Genomic DNA, 27,525 nt, shown 5'->3' with positions numbered 1-27,525 from the left:
TTTCAATGGAAACAGCAAATGTAGCATGTCCTGGTGGCTGACAAACTGTGGAGAGACCCAAATTCTCTTCAGAACGAACAGCAAAATCAAGATTGGTTACCGGGGGTTTTGTTTTTTGGTTGTAGGAATTTTTCCTCCTCTACAACTGCTTAAATTTTCTGTCTTCTAATGTTCCTGTTTTATCCATTTGAGAAATGTCTTTAAATCACCTTGACTAAATGAACAGCAACCATGTAGCAACACAAACATCCCTACATCCCACCACTCATCACCAATACTGAACACCTGGGCCAAAATAAAATGATCAAGCGTCTGGAGTCTAATTCAAATATCACATTTCTGGCAATTATGACACCTCAGGAATCTTTACATTTCAAATCTAACTATCAGATCAAAGAGTTTCAGTTCTTATCTTTTCCAAGAACAATAAATCCAGTATCTCCATTACTAAAGGTTCCTCTCCATATGGAATGTAAGCCACTAAAGATTTCTCCACCCTGAATAGGAGGACAGTTACAATGGCTAAAAAATAAATGCTGTGTTCCTCTAGGCACAGAAATTAGAAGACTGAAAAATATAGAGTCATCCATGGAAGGAGCAAGGAATAGAAAAGTCAGAAAGCACACCTAGAGGAGTTTAGCCATTTTCAAATGATAAATGATACATTTGGGAAATCCAATTAATGTACCTCTCTAGACCTGGATTTCATCTTCTTTTATTTTTCTTATTACATTTCTGTTTCTGTTTATGTCTGTACACGTACATGCACACATAGAGTCAGGGGATAATCTGTGAAAGCTGTGTCCTCTCCTTTCCACCATGTGCTTCTGGAGAAGGAACTTAGGTCATCCAGGGTGAGGGTGAGGGGAGGGAAATGGGGAGAAGCAGAGGGAGAGGAGAGAAGAGGAGAAATGAACGAGAGCACACACGCACAAGTAAGGCTGGGTACAGCCTATAATCTAGTGTTAGGAAGATACAGTCAGAGGGATCACATGTTTAAAGACAGCTTGGTCATCATAGAGAGTTCCAGGCCAACCAGAACTACACAGCAAGACCCTGCCTCAAAAAAAGCAAGCACATAAAAGCAGAAATAAAGAAGCCATGGCTCTAAGAACTAACAGAACACACAGAAGGTAATGTTAAATGCTGGTACTGACAAATACCAGCATTTAACATTACATTACATGACAGCACAGAGCCAAATTGCTTTAAATAAGCAAAGCCAGACAAAGCTCTGAACTGGTGTGGGAGACAGAAGCAGAGTGAGTTCAAGGCAATCCTCAACAACACAGCCAGTGCTGGACCAGCTCAGACTATAGGAGACCTTGCCCCAAAAAGAAAACAAAGAGCAGTTATAACTATTTCTTTGGAAGTCAATTACATACTGGGAGGGACGGGCAGACGGACGGAGGGAGGGAGGGAAGGAGGGAAAATGATGTAATTCTTTAAATCTATACCCTAAACCAACTATTCTAGGAAGGGCAAACATTTCATTATTGAATGCACTGAATGTGGGCATAGCATGTGGACTCCATGGACATGCCACAGTCTAGGGAAGAAAAGTGACCAGGCAGACAGGCAGTCACATCATAAGCCAGGGATGTAGCTCATGGACAGAGTGCCTCTCATCAAAGAGGTCCTAAATCCAAATCCCAACTCTGCCACACCAAAAAAGAATATTTTCTTAAAGTAAATATTCTTGTGTAATTTCCCTGATAATTAAATATCTTTCTCTTTTAAAAGGGGAAGTCATTAACTACAGATTTAATTAATCTTCAATCCAAACACACACACAGGGTATCAGTGAGTATAACAAATAGGCTGGCCTCAAACAAGTTCGACTTGCCTCTTCTTTGAGTACTGCTGGGATTAAAGGCACACAGCACTAAATCCAGTACCCACACATATTTAAAATTCCTTGAACACCCTGTGCCCCATCCCCAGAAAAGGGGGACAGTGTTGTTTTGATGTGGTGATTTGAATTTAAGCATTTAAGCTGTCCCTCTAGTCTTGTTCCTACTTGTTGGCACTGTTGAGAGAGGAGGTGTGCCACTGGAGGGCAGGTTTTGAGAGCTTAAAAACTAGCACCACTTCAAAGTCTCACTCTCCACTTAATGCTTGAGTTTAGAGATGTGACTCCTGCTACTTGTCTGCTACTCTGCTTGCCTGTAATGAACTCTTAACTCTCTGGAATGGTAATCCCAGAACAAACTTTATTTTGTAAATTGCCTTGGTCAGTGTCTCAACAACAGAAAAATAGCCACGATAGTCAATTAGTAAAATAAAATTCCTGGCCAGGCGGTGGTGGCGCACACCTTTAATCCCAGCACTCGGCAGGCGGAGGCAGGCGGATCTCTGGGAGTTCGAGACCAGACTGGTCTACAAGAGCTAGTTCCAGGACAGGCTCCAAAGCTACAGAGAAACCCTGTCTCGAAAAACAACAACAACAAAAACCCAGGATTTCAAAGACCCACCTCACTCTTCATCACAAAACCAGGGTCCCCAAAGCCTGCCCCTTCTAGTGTTAGCTCTATCCATTTCCCATACAAAGTACCTGTTGGAGAGCTGGAAGAAACAGAAGAAACAAAATGGTAAGAGCAAACTGGGTCTATTCTTTCATTTTCCTCCATTGATTTACTGCTAGTCCAGGCTAAACCAGGCTGGCCTTAAACCACACAAAGAGATTTGCCTGTTTCTGCCTCACAAATACTAGTATCTAAAGTTGTACACCACCACACCTGGCCCTAAACTGTTCTTTTTACTAAGCTTATAATAATACATGCAATAAAAAAAATATTTTGTAGGGGCTGGAGAGATGGCTCAGAGGTTAAGAGCACTGGCTGCTCTTCCAGAGGTCCTGAGTTCAATTCCCAGCAACCACATGGTGGCTCACAACCATCTTGTACTGAGATCTGGTGCCCTCCTCTGGCGTGCGGGCAAACATGAAGGCAGAATGTTGTATACATAATAAATAAATAAATCTTTTTTTTTAAAACTGACATTTTTTAAAAAAATTTAATTTTGTAATTTGAGCCCTCCACCCAAAAATACTTCTTTTAAATCTTCACAATAGGGGAGAAAAGGCACTCATTCTGAAGAACCGATTTGGACACTGTAATAGTGTTAACTATCAACTTGACTATCAGAATCACCTGGGAGGTGGCAATCTGAGCATGCCTGTGGGGGAGGGGTATCTGGAGGGCAATGATCATCTGAACATGGCTGTGGGGGACTGTCTGGATGGCAAAGATCATCTGAGTATGAAGGGGCATTATGTGGATGGCAATGGGAGGCACCATTCCTTGGCTGAGATCCAGGACCGTGTAACTGGAGAAAGAGAGCCAAGCAGCTGCTTGCCTTGGTCTTCCTTTGCTTTGTGACTGAGGTCACAATAGGACTAGCTCAACAAGGAGGTGGAGCATGCCTTTAATCCCAGCACCCCAGAAGCAGAGGCAGGTGGATCTGTGGGTTCAAGGCCAGCTTGGTCTACAGAGTGAGTTTCAGGAAGGCCAGGGTTGTTACACAAAGAAACCCTGTCTCAAAAAAAAAAGAAAACCGCCAAAAACAAGAAAACAAAACTATAGGACTACCTTGGGTTTCTGCTACCCTGACTTCCCCACCATGACAGACCTGGAACTGTGAACCAAAATAAACCCTCACTTCCTTAAATTATTTTGACCAAGTACTTTATCACAGCAACAGGAAGAGAAACTATTCCATTCTTTCTGCACATAAATCAGTCTGAGGACTCCTGAAAGCCATGCTAGAGGGCATAATTTCAATTGTTATTTTATTCAAAGGCACATATTTCACTGCTGCAGCTGCTGATCAAGCCCAGCAGAGACCTGTTTCCACTCATCTATTTTTAAATTATTAATAGATAATCTGGTGGACTCTGTGAACAGAGCAGCACACACCGGGGGCTTGACTTCAGCAATGTCTCAAATGCACAGTGAGCGTGTGCTCTATTCTGTTCTTCTGAAGTTCAGCAGTCACACATAAAACTGTCCCTTTTAAAAAACCAGAGCTCTAGGAGCTCACTGGCTTTGAAAAAACAGAACATGGGAAACAGATAGGTTTGCTGAGGACTGAGCAATTAGTTCAAATGTTAAAGGCATGAATGCTTTACTTTCACATAAAGATATCCTAAACACACCCACATTCTTTAAAATATTCACACAAAACCTACAACTAATTTTAAAATTAAAAACGACTGCTTCATTTTACCCACCAAACCCAAACACAGCTGACCTCTAACCTACACGACCTTCTTTTTTTTTTAATATTTATTTATTTATTTATTTATTTATTTATTTATTTATTATATGTGCAATGTTCTGTCTGTGTGTATGCCTGCAGGCCAGAAGAGGGCACCAGACCTCATTACAGATGGTTGTGAGCCACCATGTGGTTGCTGGGAATTGAACTCAGGACCTCTGGAAGAGCAGGCAATGCTCTTAACCACTGAGCCATCTCTCCAGCCCCCTACATGACCTTCTAATGCACTAACAGGGAAGCAGTATCCCTTCCTATCATTCTTTTGTTCCTCCTCCAATGCCAAACCTCTCACTTCTACACATTCCTCACCAGCTACCCTTTACTTTATTAACTACAAGCATCAAGTTGAAAAAGAATGGGGATAAGGGCCAGCAAGATGGCTCAGCAGATAAAGGTGCCCTGGCACTAAGCCTGATGACCCGAGTTCCATCTTTCAAACCCAGTGTAGAAAGAACTCCTGAAAGTTGTTCTCTGACACATGCTCTGTGACGTGTGCAACACATATACACACCCATGCGCGTGCACAAGCATAGGCACATATGAAAATTTTTTAAAGGAATTGTAAAAAACTATTCATCTTCGTTCTACCTGGAGGATTGATTGATTGAATGATTGATTTGGTTTTTCAAGACAGGGTTTCTCTGTAGCTTTGGAGCCTGTCCTGGAACTAGCTCTTGTAGACCAGGCTGGCCTCGAACTCAAAGACCCGCCTGCCTCTGCCTCCGGAGTGCTGGGATTAAAGGTGTGTGTCATCTCTGCCCGGCAGGAATGCTTTAAATATTTAATGCAAATGTTATCTGATTTTTCTCTAACATTAGATGTCTTCATGGAAACCTAATATGCCTAAATGTCTCATCAATAGAACTTTCAATGAAACAACATCAGGAACCGACAATTTCATACCTGCGCACAAAAAAAAAAGGAAGGAATGGTTGGTGAACTAGATCTATCTCTTAAGTCCTCTCCGCATTGGTACAACTACAAAAATGCTGCCATCAGAGTGTACATCAACAGAGATGGGGTGCCACGGAGACAGGCGCAGCAGCTAGAGTGCTTGCAGTCAAGACTGAAAATCTCAGTTCGATCCTCAGGAATTACACGGTGGAAGGTTAAAACTAATTTCCCTAAGTTGTCTTCTGACCACCACATGCGTTGATGAATAAACAAACACACACTAAATAAAACTAATTGATTAATAAAATAAACGTTAACTTAAAAAAAAAAGACAGAAGATGAAGATTGGGCTTAGAATCCTAGCCAAATTATTCAACCTCTTGATGCCTCCACTTTGAACTAGATCTGTCTTATACCTACCATGACTAAATAATTCATGGGAAGAAGGAACAACATAAAAAAATGGAATTATCTATAACCCTATTGGCTAGAGAAAGGAAACAACCACTTCTGCTGTACTGATTTCTGGCCTCTTAATCTCTGCTGAGTAAACACTGCTGTGATGCTGAGATTGTAATGCATGAAGTTAAACAGCTACTGTTTATCCACATAGGAAAAAAAACGCCATCTTAATCCCCCCCTTCCCTTTTTTTCCCTTCCCTTCCCTCCCTATATATGTATGTACTCAATCACAGAACTATATCCCCAGCTCTTATACTACAATAGAGAAGGAATGTGCACATCTGTTATGTTCATGTGCACTGGAGGTCAGAGGTTGATGTTGGGGTATTTTCCTCTATCACTCTCCACTTTTATCTTTCTCTGTCTCTCTATCTGTCTCTGTGTGTGTGTGTCTCTTTTGTTAGGATCTCTCTTAATGAGCCTGCAATTCTCAAGGATTTAGTTAGACTGGGTGGTGGGCAAGCTCCTTCCTGTATCTGGTGTCCCAGTGCCAGGGTTATGGACACGCATTCAGCTTTTATGTGGATACTGGGGCTTGAACTTGGGTCTTCACACCATCTTGAGAGTTCTAATGATTTAGACAACTGCACTCTTCCTTGCCTAGACAGGCCATGGCTCAAACTTTCCCTTTCTAATACCAGATGCTTAGAGCTGACAAATCACTACATTTACTTAAGGTCTTTTTCCCCTTCTTTATTCAAGAGATGAGTCAAAGTGTGTCGGCAGTGGATATTAAATTCTCCCGCTGACATGAGAAATGCCTTTTATCACACAAAGAAAGGCAGATCACTTACGTAATATTTACTTTGTGTTATATTTCAAAACAAAACACTGGCATGCCCACCCATGGGTTAACTTTTTTTTGTTGTTACTGTTTGCTCATTGACTCTTTTTTTTACTCTAGCCTGGAATTTGTTGTTGTTTTTGCTGACTCTAGCCTGGATCTCACTATATATCTCAGGTTGGCCTCAAACTACTCAGAAGCCTCCTTTCTCCCTCTCCCAAATACTGAAATTACAAGTATAAGTCACCATCACCAGTCAGTGAGTCAGTATACTCTCTTTTCTTCTTCTTCCACTGGAGTGTAAGTGGTAAAGACAGGGACTTGTGGACTGCCGGTACATAATTAGTCCTCACTGCACTAAATAATAAAAGCCAAATTTACCCTGAGCACTTCCATAGAGCACTACAGTTTGAATACAGCTCTATATTAGAACCTTACTCCCCAGTGCTACAGCGCTGGAAGGGTCTAGCAGGAAGTAGCTGAGTTATGCATGAATGGGGCTGATGTGAAACAGACACGAGTCCTCAAAATCACCCCACTCCTGCTCACTCACATTTGCTTCCTAGCCCTTTGGTTCGGCTACAGAACAAAGTTGTTATCAGGATCATGAACCAGAGAAACTTCTAATTGTTCTAAATTACCCAGCCTAAGTTAGGCACCATGGCACACACATATAATGCCAGCCCTTAGAGGTGGAGAAAGATCAGGAATTCTGAGCCAGCCTGCACTTCATGGGACTCTGGTTCAAAACTAGTAATAATTAACTAAAAAATATATTGGGGTCAGGTGGTGGTGCCCCACACCTTTAATCCCAGTACTCCAGAGGCAGAGGCAGGTGTAGGCAGAGAGTGCTCGTTCATTTTCCAGCTGCCCAGATCAGAATAATCACACAGAAACTATATCAATTACATTACTATTTGGCCAATAGCTTAGTCATATTCCTTGCTAGTTCTTACATCTTCAATGAACCCATTTCTATTAATCTATGTATTGTCACGAGGCTGTAGCCTACTGGTAAGGTTCCATCCAGCATCTGTCTCCTTTGGCAGCTACATGGCATCTCTTTGACTTCACCTATTCTCTATATCTCTGTTCGGACTTCCTGCCTGGTTCTGCTCTGCTAAGCCATTGGCCAAAACAGTTTTATTCATTAACCAAAGGCAATAAAACATATTCACAGCATACAGAGGGGAATCCCACATCAGGCAGGTGGCTCTCTGAGTTCCAGGCAAGCCAGATCTACAGAGTGAGCTCCAGGACAGCTGGGCCTACACAGAAAAATCCCGTCTCAAAAAACCAAAAAAAAAAAAAAAAGTAAAAAATAAACTGGAACTGGAGTAGGGATCATTGATTAAGAGCACTGGCTGCTATTACAGAGGAGCTGGTTCAATTTCCAACACCCACACAGTGACCCCTATCTGTAACTCCAGTACCAGATGATCCAATACCCTCCTTCTGGCCTTTGCACTAGGCACACATGTAGTGTACAGGCACATCTGGGCAAAACACCTACATACATTAAATTTTTTTTAAAAAATAAGCAAATTATTCAATCTGTGGTATCTGTAGCAACAGAAGCAGACCAAGATACAATACACACCCTTTAGGTAGACTCACTATTCCCACACTGGAACTGATTAAGTCTGTTGAGGTTCCTGATAATTAAATGTCTGCATTACTGTTTTGAATGCTTTTCATTACAAATGTGTCTGTCACCTATGTCATAGATGTTGTTCTTTAAAGGACAAGCCTAAGACTCTACTCACCTTCAATGTTTAGAGTCAAAGGCCTTGTGTCAGCAATGACAAACAGCTAACAGAGAACTTGTGAAACGCTCTCTCTGTTCAGCCTGCACCTCGGACACACCTCTACTCGCTTTCCATCTTAACACAGCAGTCTCTTGCTCTCGACATAAATCTTTCAATATTCTTAATCAGATACATTATAAGATTTTCTGGAAAGTCACTGTAGTTCCTCATCCCGAGTTATTCTAAGAATCCACTTCTCAGATCACTTGAAAAAGAAGTCTACCTGAGACCATCTTTTCCGCCTGACCACAGCAATCCCAACAGCACTCCCCCAGGAAGAAGACCCCACACTCACTCTGTCGATACATGCCTACCAGGTTTAGCTCTGTGGCCACTGTTCTAGGCACAGTTTCAGAAGCCCACATCAGTGATAATTGTGCTGCACAGTCCTCTCTTGTCACCATGGGCAGGAAAGGGGGACCAGTCTAACTACAATCTGTTCCTTGGTCTTCAGATCCTGACTTTGTCAGAGGCCTACAGCCAATCTTGAGTAAATACTTTCTAGTAACGCGACAGCCGTGACATAAGTCTGCATGCATGGCAGTGAGCACACGCCCCTCAACAGGACTGTTTTCAACCCTTCATCAATCATTCATCCCAGGCCAAGGCACTTCTCAGTGCTTTGGGACAGTGTGAGAGGAGATAAAAGACAAAGAGGGACACTCCTGTCAAGGCCAGTGATACTGTCATTTGTCTGAGTTCCACAAACTAACCTTAGACTAAAGAACAAAGACTCCCTTCCTCCCTCTTTTTTAAACAATAAAGTGGCTTCCTATTATAAAATCATGCTTCCACTGATTTCTTAGACTACACAATAGCAAGCAAAAACCCTTTGACCTTGGGTAATCAAGATAAATATAATACACATTAATGTTATGTGGTTTACCAGTTTCCTCAAAACAAAAAATAAACTTCTCACCAGTATACTATTACATGAATAAACAAAAGCTGGTTTTGTTATATCATTTGCTGAAAATCAAAACACAGTGGCAATGGCAAGGAACTAAGAAAAAGCCAGGCAAATTTACAAAACCTCTAATATAAGGTAAAACTACCCTACAGGAACAGCCAGTGCTGTCTGCCCTAACGCTAACCTATACACACTTGCAAATGAAAAACTGGCCTGCACAGCACACAGACAATCCAGAACTGGCAAATTGTCATGGTTGACCACGGATCACAGGCACTCTCCCCTGTCCTGCCTACAATTTAGAAAATAAATCAGCACATAGCTAAAGGTGCCTAAATGGTCACTCACACACATATACACACGCACACAAACCACTCCCTCCTACTCAAGCATTTCAAAAATTATTGCAGTCATACAGACTGCAGCATATTCTGTGGATATAAAAACAGTACACAAAGGAAGAACCACATTACATCAGCTCTCGCCTCAATTCATAAATGCAAAACCACAGAACAAGGCAAAAATCTAAAAAGCCTTTTTCTGGAAACCTTAGGGTGAATGAATGGTGGGTTAAGTCTTTAAATATGTTATTGAACGAGTCTCATTGATGCATTACTTTCAAAAGCCAAGGGGAGGGGAAAAGTGTAATCTTAGTCAATTTTATCATGCAAGGAGATCAAATAACATTTCAAGAGCAGCCTGCCAAGCACGAGCGCCTGCCAGAGCACAGTGAGCACTCAAAGACTGTGGACTGAAAAGCATCATCCACTGGCCCCAGAGATCTTTACAAAATAGTTTCAACACTACTAAATTACAGAGTTGGCAAAAACAAACCCAGCCCTAACTGAGCCCCGCACTACTGTGGAGTCTATTAGGCATCTGCACACCTGCCTCCTGTTATTTTCCCAGGCAATGTAAACATCCAGGAAGACAACCGTCTTTTTCGGCCTGAGTCTACACACACTTAAAAATGAGAGCTGGCTGTGCTTCTGGAAGTAATTTCCCACAGAATGGATAGGATATTGTCCCCATGTGTGAGGAAGGTTTTCAATCATGTCTACTTTAAATCTGGAGTTCCCTGGGAAGAAGGTCAAGAACTCAGTACCACACTGGGCAGAGTTGAAGGTCTTTGTCAACTCTGTCCACAGCTTTTCCTCAAATGTCTCAATCCTGAAAGCATACAGGAGCACAATTTCAAAGGGAAAACGTAATCTCATTTACTCCGTTTATACCATTTCTTAAGATTGGCCATATGGCTGAGAGGCCTTCATCCAAATAATGCCCCCAAGCCAGTGCCACGTGTGTGCCAGGAACTCTTAAAGGCTAAGAGTAAGACAAAGTAGCCTGTTATAGGCATTTTCGCTCTCAGCAAACAAAGTGGTCAAGCAGGTCTCAGAGCGGAGGGTATCTGAATAGATGAGGACAACGTAGTGGGAAAGCCACCACCACACACCCACACACTCACTTGCACCCCACATACACACACAGGGCAATTTAAGCTAAATGTAATCATTGTCAAGATTAACCCTGTACTTCAGCTATTCTGGTCAAGAGTCAAATCAAAGGTGATCAGCATTCTTTCTATTACCAAATCCATTTTATTTGTCAACTTAAATGTACTCCCCAGTAAGCAGTAAGTTTCAGATCAAACGGCTCGCTACTTTTGCATTATATGCTGCTCATCTTTAAACAAGCTTTACTTTCACAAGGAAAACACAAACATACCCAACAAATTACTGTAAAGCTGTCCTTTCGATCCCCCAAATATGTTTCTTATTCTGTTTATTTTAATTAAAATTTTCAATGCTGCGAACTATCATAACATAAGAAACAATTCCAACCGGACTGTAATGGGACACTTCAAATACCAACTCCCCATTCCTAACACTCACCAGTTCACACATCTATCTCCAGAAGCCCTCACACCACTTGTCCAACTTCCAAGCCCTGCGTCCTCCCTCACAGCTCAAGGCCGCTGGCCACTTCCCTGCCCGGAGGGGCAAGTCCTCCTCCTGGGGCCGCTGGGTACCGCAAACTCCAGGGCAAGGGCTGGGCAGGCGGAGCAGGGCAGGGCTGGGCGGTGAATTGCACCTCCAAACAAAAGGAGGCCGGGCGCCGGCCGTGTGGGTGGGTCCCCGCTGCAGCAGCCGGCCCTCGGCTGGGAATGCACTGGGCCCACCGCCACAGCGCTCGCTCGAACTCCTTCGGCCCCAGCGGCCCGGCCAGCACTGCCACGTGCCTGTGACCCAGACTAAAGAGAAAGAACAGCCTGCCCGTGGCGGCGGCCAACAAAACCCGGGCTGGAACAAGGCCGGCTCCACGCGTGCCCAGGCCGCCACCAAGGGGCTAGCACACACAAAGCCTGCCACAACTGTAGCTTCTTCTTTGACCTGGCACCCTCATCCCCCGAATCCTCCCACCGTTCCCACCAGCAGGAACTGCGAGGCTGCGTGATTGATGGCAGCTCTTAATAGCATGGTCAGCTAGAAAATACATCTGCAAGCAAGATATTAGGGAGGCAGGGCATCCCTGACTGTGATCAGCAGTTCACACATCCTAGAGCTGCCTCTGCTTCAGCCAGGAATACTAATGCTTAACCGCCTCTGACGTCTAACAAATGCAGATGACACAAACAAGGACCACAGAAAACCGAAGACCTGCTTTCAAAGACGGCAGGGGAGCATCAGAGTTTAGTGTAAAACATTTCTTACCCCAATTTTCCTTATAATTTAAGAATTTCTGTAAGTGACTTGATTAAATCTCTCCCAACCATCTCCAGAAGAAAATAAAGATACATCTGTCATACAAAATGTAGGTTAAGCTAAATAAAATCCACCTAATAAGGCGAATAAAATGCATATTCTTTGTCATGTGGCTTTAAACAAACGTTAACTCATCAGCTAGATAACAACTTCATCATTAACTCAATCTGTCAGTTTATCTGAAGAGAAATATCAACTAGTAATCTCAAATTGGGTTTCTTCCCCACCTCCTGATGAAGTATGGTCAAAATATATCAACTTAATAAATTTTATTAAAATGAAATTAAACTTTATATCATGCATTTCTTAGTAGTAGTAGTAGCAGTAGCAAAAATTGTTTTTTAAAAAAAATAAAACATTCTAGAAATTTTTAAGAACCCCTGAGAGAGTATGAATGTAATGTACTAAACGTGGTACTGGCCAACGCTGCAGGCTCAACAATTACATGATTGCTTTTGGTGCCTAGACAAGAGTACCTTTCACCTGCAGGCAAGTTTCCTCAGTTGGTTTTATAAATGTTAATTAGACTTAGAAGGTAGAGTAAACTGATTTACTGGGTATCTTCTTAGGCAGAGAAATCTGGAGAATATTAAAGTGAATTTTTTTTTTCTTCAAAACATCTAAACCAAAGGAAGGTTGCGGTAGAACCCATGGGTCCTGTCTTTTTGGAACAAACTATTAAGCTGACGTATATACTGAAAGACCATACTTGGGGCTGAAGAAATAGCTCAGCAGTTAAGAGAACTGATTTCTCTTGCAAAGGACCTAAGTTTGATTCCCACCACCCACATGGCAGCTCCTACCTGACTGTAACTCCAGTCCCAGCAGATCTGACACCTTCTGTTCTCTGCGGCCACTACATGCAAAGGTTACACAGACATACATAGAGGCAAAACACACATACACATAAAATAAAAAATAAAGGCTAAAATTTTTAGGGGGGCTGGAAAGACGGCTCAGGGGTTGAGAGCACTGACTGCTCTTCCAGAGGACCGCACCCACATTACAGCTCCCAATTATCTGTAACTACCATTCCAGGGGATCCAACACCTTTATACAGACATATATGCAGAAAAAACAGCAATGAATAAAAAAAATAAAAATAAATTGTAAAAACATCCTGAGGAAAAAAGAAAAAAAAGACCATCTTTCTTTAAAGGGAAAATCCTGCTACAAGAAACTGAATTGTCCTGAGAACTGATGAAGCACTATGTCTCTGCCACACTCACTGTACGGTGATCCCTACAAACTGGAGGCCTTTGCAGTGTAAATCTACCTCTGTCAGCTCTCCTAAACACCATTCCTCAGTGAGACCAACCTGAGGTCTGAAAATCTGCTTCCTAACTAAGTGTCTCTGAGATTGCTCCATACATGTCAGAGAGATCAATCACTCGCAAAGCCTAACTACCGAAGCTACTCCTAGACTTAGACATGCTTCCATTTTCTAGTCAGCTAAATCCAGACACACAGCAGAGCCTATAGAGGCTCTGTTCCTCATACCCCCCCCCCCACCGACACACAGACAACTGAGATTAAGCTTTTCTGTGCCAAGAAATTTCAGAGAATATACAAAATGAGGAAATAGAGTCACTGCCCAAGAATCAAATATCCACAGCAGACATTTGTGTGCTTAGCACCAAGTATGATGAAGGGCAAACAAAGTTTTCTGACAGACCATTGTCTAGAAGGTTGGTTCACAGTGAGTTAGAAAACACTAATAAGAATAACCAGGCCAGGCGGTGGTGGCGCACGCCTTTAATCCCAGCACTTGGGAGGCAGAGGCAGCCGGATCTCTGTTACTTCCAGGCCAGCCTAGTCTACAAAAGCTGCTTCCAGGACAGGTTCCAAAAGAAAAACCAGTTACATTCTGAGCTCATGCCACACTAGCCTCTACCAGTTCTAAATGCTTTGATAGCATGTTATTTTAGATTGTTATTACATGGGGAGGGGTGCACACGCACATATAGGAAGGTCGGGACAGCTTGGTAGGAGTTGGCTCTTTTCTTCATCGTGTGGGCCCAGGGTTTGGCAAGAACCTCAACTCACTGAGTCATCTTGCTGGCCTTTTACAGAATTAGATGAGACAAATATTTAGCTCTCCCTTCACAGCCTCTCCACCAACACCCAAAGCATGACCTTCCAGGTACACCAGTCTTTCCATTTTCCTAGGAATCAGGATTCCTACCATAAGCCTAGCACTGCTTCTTCCACTGTAGCTGAAATCTTCCAGATGCCCCCTTCACATGTAGACTAGCATCTCAAATAACTAGCTTCTGTGCAAATAAATATTATATCTTCTATCAGCCTATAAACGTCTAATAAAGGTGCTGATGAGCTAGCTCGGGGGCTAAGAGCACTTGCACACCAAGGTTGACCACCTGAGTTCAATGCTTGGAACAAACAGAAGAGAACTCGTTCAAGTTGTCTTCTGACCCTCACAGGTATACATATGGCACAAATGTTTGCATACACAGAGTAAGATGTTAGAGAAGGAGAAACCTAATAATAGAAGGCAAGATTTTTCTATCCATGTTATAAAGATGCAAACATTGTTTCTAAGATGATTTAAACAAACTCTGAAACCCAACTAGTGTCCTACTTGCAAGTTACAGATCTTTAAGAGTTAATGAGGAAGCCAGGCGGTGGTGGTGCACACCTTTAATCCCAGAGACAGATCTCTGAATTCGAGGCCAGCCTGTTCTACAGAACTAGTTCCAGGACAGGCACCAAAGCTACAGAGAAACCTCATTACAAAGAGTTAATGAGGAAATGGGTGTGGTAGCACATGATTTTAACTCCAGCATTAGGAAGGCAGGGACAGGCAGGAAACCTAGTCTACATAGTAAATTCCACACCAGTTAGAGCTACTTAGTGAAACCATATCTTTAAAAAAAAAAAAACTAAACAAAAACCAAACAGCTAATGAGGGCCAAAAGACACCATGTACCAATTCAAGCCCAACTCTTCCTACTTCTGACACTGAGGCAATAAGTACCCACACAGAGAAGGTAAACAGAACATGAAAGTGTTACAAATTCTGCTCAAAGAAAGAGGCACACAATGAACTTAATTTCCCCCTTTTTTTTCTTCTCTTTAAAACAAACAGGGCTGGAAAGATTGTTCAGTGGTTAAGAGCACTGATGCTCTTACAGAGGACCTGGGTTCAAGTCCCACCACCACATGACTGCTCACAAAAACTGTTTGTAACTTCAAGATCTGACACCTTCACATATACATGTAGGCAAAACACCAAAGCAAATGAAATAAATTATACAAACAAGCAACAAGCCTCTATTTTCCCTGGCATGGAAATCTGTCCAAGGACTCTCCGACTAAGAACTTCCAGTGCTGGCCACAGACCATTTCAAACCCATCTCCACAAAGACTTTGCCTTAAACCTTATTGATAGGAGTTTGTAATTAAGGGATCTGCAGAGAGAAATAAAAGTTAATATAACAAGAGTACACATTTTTTTCAGCAGTTTTGCACACGAAGACCAGACCAGTTTCCTGGAGTGACTGAAACAATGACAGGCATGCCCAGCCTCACCCCAAACTTGTCTACATAAGTACTGTAAGGCACACGGCAGCACCTGGTTTCTACAGGATCTCTTCCTGGCAGCCTCAGGTATCTCTTCCTTTTGCCCTAAGCTCCATTCCACATAATGTCTGGCTCCAGGTTTCCTGACAAGCTTCATTTCTCCAAACAACCCTGTCAAGTTGAATACCATTAACAGAGAGTGAGAGAAGACAACACCTGCAGTTAGGAGACAGGCACTACACACTCTACAGGCCTCAGCATGCGGATAAGCGAGCTGACTTTACCCTGGGTTACAATTAAATCAGAAGTCTAGTAAACCAACATTAAAGCGATGGTCATGAATTTCCCACAAGCAAACCATGAAACTGCTGCTATGTGCTTGTCACTCTGTCTCTGCCCTGCAAAGGAGAATCTTAGCAGCACCTCAGAAAGATGGGAGCCTTGGGCTCCTCAAAGCCACTGAAGGAAGAAGGAAAGTCATCCTTTTTAGGGTTTTGTTGTTTTGTTTTTGTTTTTGAGAAAGGGATTCCCTGTGTAGTCCTGGCTGTCCTGGCGCTCATTCTGTAGACAAGGCTGGCCTCAAACTCAGAGATTTGTCTGCTTCTGCCTCAGGAATAATGAGATTAGAGACGTGAGTTTCTATCACAAATTGACAAAGATTCTATTTTTTTAACGAGATATTTTAAACAATGACTCCTACAGTAATAGTTCCAGTCACAGTAGTGAATGAAAGTCTGTTATCCCAGCACTTGGAAGGTGGGGGCAAGTTCAAGGCTAATCTGAGCTTCGTAAAATCCTGTCTCAAAAAACCAAAATACCCAAGTCAAGCACACAGTAATCAATCAGTTCTATAAATACTAGGAAGTAAGGGATTTGTGGGATTTTTTTTAAAAATTATTTATTTTATGTACATTATTGTTTCCCCTTCATGCATGTCTGTGTGAGGTTGCCAGATATTAGAGTTACAGACAGTTGTTAACTGCCATGTGGGTGCTGGGAATTGAACCTGAGACCTATGGAAGAGCAGTCAGTGTTCTTAACCACTGTACCATCTCTCCAGCCCAGGGATTTGTGTTTTATATTAGTATAATAAATATGGACTTACTGTCAGATATGGTGCATAAGCCTCTAATTTCAGCGCTCAGGAGACAAAGGCAGGAAGATCTCTGTGAGTTTCAGGGCAGCCTGGTGTACATAGCAAGTTCCAAAACAGCAAGGGATACATAAAGAAACCATACCCTAAAAACTTTATAAGGAAGGAAGAAAAATCAAGAATATGGACTTAATGGTGCTAACTTTAAAAATTAATAAAAACGTGCCAGGCTGTGGCAGTACACATCTTCAATCCCAGCACTCAGAAGGCAGAGGCACGTGGATCTCTGTGAGTTTAAGGCGAGCCTAATATAGAGCGAGTTCCAGCCAGTCGGACCTGTTACACAGAGAAATTCTGTCTCAAAACACAAACAAACGAACAAAAAATAACAGAAAGGAAAAATAAAGGAGCCACGAATAATGACACATGTCCCAATACTTTGGAGGAAGAGGCAGGAGGAATTCTACAAGTTCAAGACCAGCGTGTGCTACTAGGTGAGACGTCTCAAATTAATTGACTAATTAGCTAATTAATGAACTAATTTTAAAGGGAGAATTGATTATTTAGCGTTAATATTTTTCTAGATTATGATCTTTTTATTTTAATGTTTAATCACATATATGTATACGGGTCTGTGTGCCCAAGCGCCCATCAGCTCCCTCTGAAGCTAGGGACCCCGCAGCTGTGAGCTATCCAACACTGGTGCTAGGAATCAACTGGGTCCTTGACAAGAGCAGCAAGTGTTCTTAATACCATGAGGTTTTTTTATAACCTAGAAAAGTTGTATATATCTTATAAAAATAAAAGTTGTTTTTCTACTATATGGTCTTATATGTAAGATTATGTAAATTATCTTTCTCCTTTCCAATCCATGAAAATGTCACCAGGAAATATGTCTTAACAGTTTCCCATACAAAAGAAAACATAAAACTGCATTTTTTGAAGCTCTTTTAGATTTTATTTTAAAATGTTCTGTCTTCCTATTTAAAAAAATCCAAATAGCTCTATTCAATGGATGCCTTAAAGTCTCTCCAGGCTTCCTTGTGTATGCACATTTACATACATGCCTAAGACCACGCATGCCCATTTATTTCCTGGTTCATTCTGCTGACTTTTACTTCAAAGAAATTAAATCCTACTGCTCAAAGAAACTCGTTTCTCTAGTCTTTGCACAGAATTCTACAGTATGGGAGCACAGGACTCAGGAAATTCCTCTCAGAGGCTGTGGACACAGGGGGCTCTGGTTTGCTTTTCTCTGTTATAAATGCTGTTACAACAAACTTTCATGAGAAGTCTTGTTTGGGGTGCAACTGTACCCCTACAGTGGAGCACTGCTAGTCCACCCTGCTAGTCAGAGCTTTGACCAGCCCTCCAGAAGGCTGGGCCAGCCACAGAGGGCACTGTTGGCACACACCTGCCAGCTCCCTTCTGAGGGTGTCTTTTGATGAGTCCTAGACATGCCCAATCTTTCCTGAACACATTCTGGCATCTCTTATGAGTGAAAAACTTCACTAGGAAGCCACTTTAGTGTTAAATTCCAAAATTCTATTTTTCCAGCTGAGGTTTCTTCTTGGCAGCAGACCCCGAATACGAGTGCTGCAGTGCTATGGATATCCACAAATCATCCCAACCCAAACGAAATGCCCCATAGGTCCTAGTTCCTCCCACAAGGTTCCACAGTTCACATCACATTCTTCCTTTGTCAAAGGAAATCCTTGGTTTGACACGGTAGCACACACCTTTATTCCCAGCATTTGTGAGGCAAAGGCAGGTGGATCTCTTGAGTTCAAAGCCAGCCTGGACTACAATAGTGAATTTCAGGAAAGTCCAGGCTACATAGTAAGAGCCTGCTTCCAAAAGAAAGAGAAAAAAAGGAGAGAAAAAAACTTATTATTCTAAAGTACATGTAAAATTAATAGGCTTTTTGTTTGTTTTCTACATAGCAAGTTCTCCATGCAAGCCTAAAAATACATGAGACACTGTCTTTTAAAAAAAACAGAAACAAAAACAATCAACATATTAAATATAAAACAGTTCTTTAGCTTTCAGCACTTCTGAATGGTTCACATGACTCTATTCTGAGAGCAACCCTCTCCCATGCCATTGCTCCAAAGCATTAAAAACAAAGGAAGGTCAGGCACCAGCCAGCATTAATTCCCAAAGAAGCTTCCTGGTGACCTGTGCATTCATTTATCAAGATTTCTCCATACAGGCAGCACATAATGATCTGCTCACACATGCTCCTTGGTAAGTAAAGGGGCTAAACAGCAGAGATATAAAGATTAAATCAACTACACTGGTAATAATTACACACACAGAGAACCATGAACATACCTGCCACAAAAGAGAAAAGAAGGTAAACTTGAATGCCAACATTTTAATAATTACTTTTGCATTCAGCAAACAAAACTTATGAATAGATTTAAAATTAGATAAATATTACTTCAATCTAGACAACAGACTTATGAAACAATATTTTACTAAATTTTAAAAAATATTACATCAGGAAATTTTAAAAAGCATCAACATTACTAAAATATATTCCAGGGGAACACATAGACCTTAGGCTTATTATCACCTTATCTATTTACAAAAAGGAAGAAGTAAATGTGAGCAAAGCTCAGGCCAGAAGCACAGATTTCATAAGTGTGCCATCTCGTAGACCGGGGCAAAGAAAGTCCTACAGCAGCTTCAAAAGACTTCCTAACAGCCATGTCTTCAGGACTGGAGGACATTTTTCATTCTAAAACTCACTAAGGATCTCAATCAATGTATAGCAAATTAAACTTTAGTTTCAATGAAGAAACTGTAAAGACAAAATGCAGCCAACATGAGATTGGGGGTACACACTAAGGGCCAGGGCACTTCACTGATATGTTAGAGTGGAGACCCTCAAGTGTCTCAGTGGGAGATCCTGATGAGTTTATTTAAAGTAAGCTTAAGACAATACAAAACCACAGCCAGAATTCACACACCAGGAACTGAAAATATTAACTAGATATTTGTAAAATTAAAGTCACATATACAAACCTGAAACACTGCTTGGCCTTTTTACTGTTACTCTGATTGTGGTGTTTCTAGTGCTGTGCCTCTAATAAACTCAACTCTTTTAAAATAAAATCAGATTCATCTTTTTTGGGGAAAATTACTTATTAAATGTTTCAAAAAATTAAATGAGTACTATTTACAAGATTCAACATCACAGGGAGCAAAGGAAATCCTATCCCCTACAAGATAAATACACCTCTCTCTCCTGCAGCCAAGCAAGATGTCAAAAAGAAAGAAGGTTCAGGAAGAGCACCCCTGGCAAAATGCTAAAAGTCATCAGGACCAATCACAATAGTACAGTTGTCACTGGGGAGACAGCCTTCTGCATCTGAAATGCATGGCTCACAGGCCCAGCTGGAAAAGAAGAAGCCACCAAACTATGTTATATGTACATGGCTAAATTTTTTAAATAATACAAAAAATAAAAAATCTAAAAATGAAAATAAAAACATTCCAGTCACACACAACTTAAAAAATTTACTTCTCAAGTTCACTTCTGAAGAAGACACTTCACAAACGAGAACAATCAAAGCATGGCTCCTACAGGGATGTGTAAAACGGCCCAAAGGGAAACGCTCCCTCACAGTGCTGAGTTAGGGCGAAGCAAGGGCTTCTAGGCAGAAACCCCCAGAGTGATCCAAATCATCTGACAGTTTCCACCACACTGAGGACATTTTCTAGAGCTCTGTTGGAGAATACAAGGCTCATTTAAAGACAGCGGCAGACAAAACTAGACAAAGGAACGAGAAAAGCTCCACGGTATATGCTGGGGTGATGAACAAGCTCTAGAAGAGACAGAATTAATTTTTATTTTTTGTATATAGGTGTTTTGCCTGCGTGTATATCTATGTACCACATGCATGCCTGCAAAAGCCAAAGGCCTCGAATCCACAGAAACTAGAGTTAGAGATGTTCTGAGTCACCAAATGGGTGCTGGAAATCAACCTAGGTCCACTGGAGAGGGACTACTGCCCTTAACCACTGAGCCTTCTATCTAATCTTGAAGAAATAAAGTTAAACCAAAATGCAGTGTGTGTTTCCATTATGGCAACACGTACATCCTGCTAACAACATAAATATTCAATACTGATTAATCTCAAAGTGTTCATAAACGATACTGGGAAGAAAGAAGAGAAAAAAAACTACATCTCTCATTGAATGAACTCAACAAGTAATAGAAAACAAATATGTAATTAGAAATAAAAACGTAAGAGTGTCCTTTAATAATACTGAAATAAGCAAAAAAAAAAAAATAGTTTTCAAAGTTAATGCAAGAAGCTGGAGAGATGCCCCAGGATACAAGCACTGGCTATTATTCTTCCAGAGGATCAGGATCAACACAGGACCCACATTAACTGCAGTTCCAAGGGATCTGACACCCTCTTCTGGCCTCTGTAGGTATGTAAATGGTACACAGACATATACATGAACAGAACAGCCATATACATAAATTAATTGACTGAAGTTAAAACAGAAGACAGGAATGGTGTAGCCCACCGATCACAGAGTTTCAGGCTACTGAGGCAGGAGGATTGCTGACCTGTACAACATTGTTTACCAATACTATCCTCTCCACCACCTCCACTAAATAAAAGCTAAAATGAGTTGTTTCTACGAAGTGAGCCCAGGAATGGGAGGTCTGGATCAGGAATAAATCTTTCAACGGTATGGGATTATTTTAAATTTTTTCTCTTTAGATTTATTTATGTGTAAGAGTATCTTGCTTGCATGTGTACATGTAAACAACAGGTTGTGTCCGGTGCTTGAAGAGTTCATAGAATAAAGGGTTGGATTTCCTGAAAAATATGCATGGTTGTAAAAGCCGCCATGAGGGTGATCAGAATTGAACTCAAATCCTCTGCAAGAAGAGCTGCTGTTCTTAATAAGTGAGCCATTCCTCTAATTCCAACATGGCATGATTCTTAGTCTATACACATTACTAAATTTAAAAATAACAAAATTAAGCTGGGCAGTGGTGGCACACGCCTTTAATCCCAATATTCAGGAGGCAGAGGCAGGTGGGTCCCTAAGTTCTGCTAGGTCTGCCTGGTCTATAGTTTCCACGACAGCCAAGGTTACAGTGTGAAACCCTGTTTCCAAAAACAAAAACAAAAAAAATTAAAATATTATCTACTTCGAAAAACAATAAATTACTGAGGGGTCAGTATACAGTTGACTAGTAGATGCTTGGATATATGCATTGATCCCCAGGTTACAACCACAATACTAGAGGGATTCATACACAAGTATGACAAAATTGTTTTTAAGAAAAACAGAAACTACATTGCGACAATTTTACTGCGAGGGTCGAGCTTTGAAGCAGCCAGTGAAGAGCCTGTGAGTTCAGAACCCCAGCACTCACACAGAAAGGAAGTGTGCTGTAAGTCCATTACTAGGCGGATACACAACATAGATTCCTGAGTTCAGCCTGGCCAACAGACAGTGCAAGCATTCAATCCCTGAGCAGTCTACGGTGTCCTTGATCACCTGTATCTGTTTTGCTTCACAGAGCAGATTATCTTATGTTGTGCTGCCTGAAGCAAGACTCTCTACAGCTGTAATGATCCCTCCCCTCACCACCCCCCTCAAAAAATAGAAACCTAAGTAATAATAACAACTGAACTTAGTCACTATAGCTAGCTTTAGCAGGCATAAATAAGAACTATTACTAAAGAAGTTAACAGCTTTAAAAATATACTAAACTATAAGAAAAAGCAACCACATCACCGGGATGGCTTCAAGAAATTCACATAAATTTTGTCTTTGTCTGTTTGGTTTGATTTTTTTTTGGGGGGGGGGGGTTGTAAGTAACCCAGGAAGGACTTAAATTTACAGATACCTCTGGCCCAGTCTCCTAGGTGCTGAGATTACAGATGTGTGTCACTATAGCTATGGTCAACATGGATGCTTTTAAATTAGGTTTACTCATTTGTTTATTCAATTATGTTCCATACTCAGTTAAGTTTCTAAGAGAATAAGATATGCATACAGACGGTCAGACAGATACACAGACAGAACAATGAATAAAAAAAGAAAATGTTAAGGATACTTAAAATACAAGCTGATCATTAGGCCAATAATGATAGTTTGAATATCTCTCCAGCACAATGGCTTGCTTTGAAAATACTGCTGAATTTTAATCCTGTTGTTTTGTCAGTGAAACGTGTTTGCCCTTGCAGTTTCTCACAAAACAAATTTTGTTTTAGTTCTGGTATGCTCAAACTAAATATGCAAATTAAGATGTAGAAACACTTCAATGGCTTAGACAGGTATCACTAGACAGCAGCAGGGCAAACACTGGGCCTCTATCATACTGCAATCTGTTAGGCTTCATATGAATGAGTTTACAATGACCAGCAGGAGCTATCAGTATAAACTTTGACAGAAGACAAACAGACAGTACTAGATTTCCATCAGAGGACTGGAAGGTAACCAGAATAGATCCTGTTTCCAGCATTAAAAGCCACAAAAGAGCACAGTAATTCACACAGAAACTATTATGCCAACTATGCGTAGTTGCTTGACATCATTATATACAGAACAGAATGTGCCAACAATTCAAGAAAGAAACATCATTTTTACCAAGAGTACAATCTTGGCTATATCCTCCAGGTCTCTGAGCAGAGAAAGTTACAGAAGCAAGAACAGTTAACCTCAGGGGATAATGGGCCACTCATACATTCCTAAAATTATAAATTCTAAACCAGGTGGTGGTGGCACACGCCTTTTATCCCAGCACTTGGGAGGCAAAGGCAGACGAATTTCTGTGAGTTCGAGGCCAGCCTGGGCTACAGAGTGAGTTCCAGGACAGCCAGGGATACACAGAAAAACCCTGTCTAGAACTTAGCAGGTTTCTTTAATAAAAGAGTCAAATGGGAATCTAGTCTCTTCTCCTATTATTTTTAAGTTCCTACTGAGCTGAGGGAGTCTGCAGAGGAATTATTAAAAAAAAAAAAAGCTGCACAGACAAAAGCAGATATGTCTACCATTTCACAGCAAAGATGCTCAGTGGATCTGACCTCAACAACACAGGAGTCATTTGAATCCATTCATTGACTGAATTAATTGCAGAGACTAAGACTGCCATTTAACTTTATTTCTGTATTTTTCTGGGCGTTTAAGTGATGGATTATGCCCTCCTGTTCAATGCCCGTACAGCAAGCATCCCCATCTAAGCTTTGTCATTCATTAGCAACTGAGCCTGGTGGTGAAAAGCTCAGACGGGAGTTACGCTGGCAGTTTTTCCTCCTCAGCCTTCACTGTGCTGGGAGCGCTTGAAGATACAAGCCACCATATCCAGCATTATTCATTTTTGTATTCTCAAACTTCATAAATAGAGTCATTCACTAAGTAAAGTTATTAAACCTACTATGTACTAGAAGACTGATTCAGTGTATAAAAATGTGAGCAAAGGCCGGGCGGTGGTGGCGCACGCCTTTAATCCCAGCACTTGGGAGGCAGAGGCAGGCGGATCTCAGTGAGTTCGAGACTAGCCTGGTCTACAAGAGCTAGTTCCAGGACAGGCTCCAAAACCACAGAGAAACCCTATCTCGAAAAACCAAAAAAAAAAAAAAAAAAAAATGTGAGCAAAGGACCGGTTTAAACATTCAATATGACTGTGAACAAAACAAAGTATTCCGACCTTGTGTTCAGCAGAGAGAAAATAAGTAATGCCAACAACAACAACACTTCATTCTGTAGCATACCCGAAACCATTAAGTGTTCAAGTGGAGATCAAGAGGATATATACCAGCATGAGAAGATTAAGACTATACAAAAAGTAGAGTGCTCCTACAATATGATCAGGTTATCAAAGAAGGAACCACTGAGAAATAAAACTTGAGCAAGCCCCATAAGAAGGTGGGGAAACTAACAAGCCCATAAAATCTATCACTGAGGAAGGGCATTACAGGCAGAAGAAACCACCAGCAAAAGGCTGTCTATTATATAATAAACAGAAAAAAGCTGGGTGGTGATGGCATGCCTTTAATCCCAGCACAGAGGGAGGCAGGTGGATCTCTATGAGTTCAAGGCCAGCCTGGTCTACAGAGGGACAGCCAGCCAGGGCTACACAGAGAAACCATGTCTCAAAAAACCAAACTGGGGAAGAAGGAAAAGAAAAAAAAAAGATGAAGAAGAAAAGAGCTGAAGAGATGGCTCAGAGGTTAAGAGCACTGCTGCTCTTGGAGCTCTTCCAGAGGTCCCTGGGTTCAATTCCCACCACTCACATGGTGCTCACAACCATCTGTAAGGAGATCTGGTGCACTCTTCTGGCATACAGACAGAGCACTGTATAAAGAAATAAATCTCTCTCTCTCTCTCTCTCTCTCTCTCTCTCTCTGTGTGTGTGTGAGAGAGAGAGAGAGAGACAGAGAGAGAGACAGAGAGAGACAGAGACAGAGAGAGACACAGAGAGAGAGAACGCGAGCCCAGCCTGGTGGTGACTCATGTCTTTAATTCAAGCATTCAGGAGACAGATCTCTGTGAGTTTCCAGACCACTGTGGTCTAATATAGTGAGTTCCAGGAAAGCCAGGACTACATGGAGAAACCTTGTCTCAAAACGCGCGCACACACATGCACTCAAACGAGAGAGAGAGAGAGAGAGAGAGAGAGAGAGAGAGAGAGAGAGAGAGAGAGAGAGAGAGAGAGAGAGAGAGAGAAACATTGAGAAGGACAGAGAATTAGCTCAAGGTTTAAAAACAACTGTTGTTTTTTCAGGGGACTCAGGTTTGGTTCCCAGCACCAACATGGCAGCTTACAACCACCTATAACTATAACTGCAGAGAATCTAGCACCCTCTTCTGGCTTCTATAGGAACTATAATGCATACAGTGTTCATTCATGCAATAAAATAGTCATACACAAAGAGAGAGAGAGGTAGGGAAGAAAGAGAAGAGGGGAGGTGAGGGAAAAGAAGAGAAGGGGATGCAGCTCAGTATACAGTGTTTGTCTAGAATATACAAAAGCCCTGGATGTGATCCCTAGCAACACAACACCTAAAAAAGGGTCTGAGTACTTTACAGGCTACTGTAGGAGTGTTTCTACAGAATAACTACATGGTCTCAAGGGCAGACAAGAAGGATGTGTACACTAATGCATAAAATATGAGATGTAAAAAAATTTAAAATTAAGTTTCAAGGTGGCAGGTGTGCTTAGAAGTAGTTACAGGGAAGAGTAGAAAATTATAAATTTTATAATTTATAAAAAGCAATGCATACATTATGAAATGCTCAAATAACTAAAATACTGCATTTTTAAAAATAAAATTACAACGTCTTGCACAGCAGTGAGTCACTACAGAGAAGCACCATTTTGCATACTTGGGTGGTTAACACTGCATCCAGACAAGAGCAGTAGAGAAGTCTGCCTTGCTTTTGCACTGTCTGACAGCAGGCCTTCCCTGCAGGACTGAGGACAAGAACAAAGATATGGGGGGGGGGGGGGGGGACACTACAAGATGCTTGGGAGTTCTCTACCCAAAATACTCTTAAAAGCTCTTGAGGTATAAGAGACCCAGACCAAGGCCACCAGGCTTTGGTGACTTGGTGTCACATCTGCATCTGCCTTCTTCCTACTGAAAGAATTTTTCTATGACACTAGTCAGCTCCAAAGCATTTTAGTATATACTTATTAACTAGCTAAAGTCAATGTATATTAATAACCTAACAACTCCAATGAAAATCAAAAACTTTCCTGCAGTAAAAGCTCTCATCTTCTCTTCTTGAGAATGCCTAGAATAAAGCAAATTCTACAAATGATATGTAAATCATCAACTCCTTCAAAAATATTTTCAACCTTGCTACCTTCAAGGACTTGGTGCTACCCAAAATGCAAATATGTTGGCATATGTTTGCATATTATTTAATAAGTCTGCATTACAATTGAGTTATTAAACTAAACATGATGGGTCTTGCCTGAAATCCCAGCACACTGAAGTCTGAGGCAATTTACTGCCATAAATTTTAAGGTCATCGTGGGCTACACAGCGAGTTACAGAACAACTAAACTTCATTGTAAGATCCTGTCTCAAGGGGGGGCGGGGCTGGGATGTAGTTGAGTGATATCACATTTCTTTATTGTGCATTAGGTCCCAGGTTCAATCTCCATTACAAAAGAAGGGGGGGAAATCCTGGCACAGAAGAGACTGCTCTATGATTAAAAATACATACTATAGTGATATCTTATTTATGCTTTAATAAATAAAACTTGCCTGAAGATCAGACAGTAAAATTAGGTCACTAGAGGCCAGGCAGTGGTGTCACACACTTTAGTCCCAGGATTTGGGAGACAGATGCAGGTGGATCTCTGTGAGTTCAAGGCCACCCTGGGCTTGTTGAACACAGAAACAATTCCTAGTGGTGGTGACTCACACCTTTAATCCCAGTACTAGAGGGACTATAAAACAGGAGGAGACAGAGGCTCAAGGGCTCAGTTTGCAATCACCCAATCTTGGTAGAGGGAAGACTTTTCTAGTGGTTGGCTGCTTTGCTTTTCTGATCTTCAGCTTGAACCCCAATATCTGTCTCTGGGTTTTTAGTATTTGTGCTGCAATGTATTGCTCTTACTGGTTGGTTCATGTCTTGGTTAGGGTTACTACTGCTACAATAAAATACCACTACCAAAGCAACTTGTGGAGGGGAGAGGTGCTCTCATGGTTCCCCATCACTGTTTATCATTGAAGGAACTTAAGCAGTCCAGGAACCTGGATGCAGGAGCTGATGCAGAAGCCATGAAGAATGCTGCTTACTGGTTTGTTCGGCCTCCTTTCTACCAGCCCAGAGATGACCCCACCCACAAAAGGCTGGTTCCTCCCCTATCAATCAACTAAGAAGATGTCCTACAGGCTTATCCACAGCGACCATATGAAACATTTTCTCTGTAGAGGCTCCTTCCATCTCTGATGACTCTAACTGGTATCAAGTTGACATATAGCTAGCCAGTATCA

General features: G+C 41.5%; 1 protein-coding gene across 2 annotated transcripts in view; it reads right to left on the bottom strand.

Annotated features, from left to right (window-relative positions):
* The window catches only part of Rere (arginine-glutamic acid dipeptide repeats), a 366,134-nt gene that overhangs the window by 263,907 nt on the left and 74,702 nt on the right, over positions 1–27,525 (bottom strand). The window contains exon 1 of one of the 2 annotated variants that reach the window (XM_075945075.1): positions 11,029–11,366. The exons of the other annotated variant lie outside the window; for it this stretch is intronic. The gene's annotated coding sequence lies outside the window, so the exon portion shown is untranslated. Of the gene's footprint in view, positions 1–11,028; positions 11,367–27,525 lie in introns of those variants that run through there. 2 annotated transcript variants of the gene reach the window in all.

This window comes from Microtus pennsylvanicus, chromosome 13 (genome assembly GCF_037038515.1).
Source record: "Microtus pennsylvanicus isolate mMicPen1 chromosome 13, mMicPen1.hap1, whole genome shotgun sequence".
NCBI lineage: Eukaryota > Metazoa > Chordata > Mammalia > Rodentia > Cricetidae > Microtus > Microtus pennsylvanicus.
The sequence above is the reverse complement of the archived record's forward strand: the minus strand, read 5'-3'. Positions and strand labels throughout refer to the sequence as shown.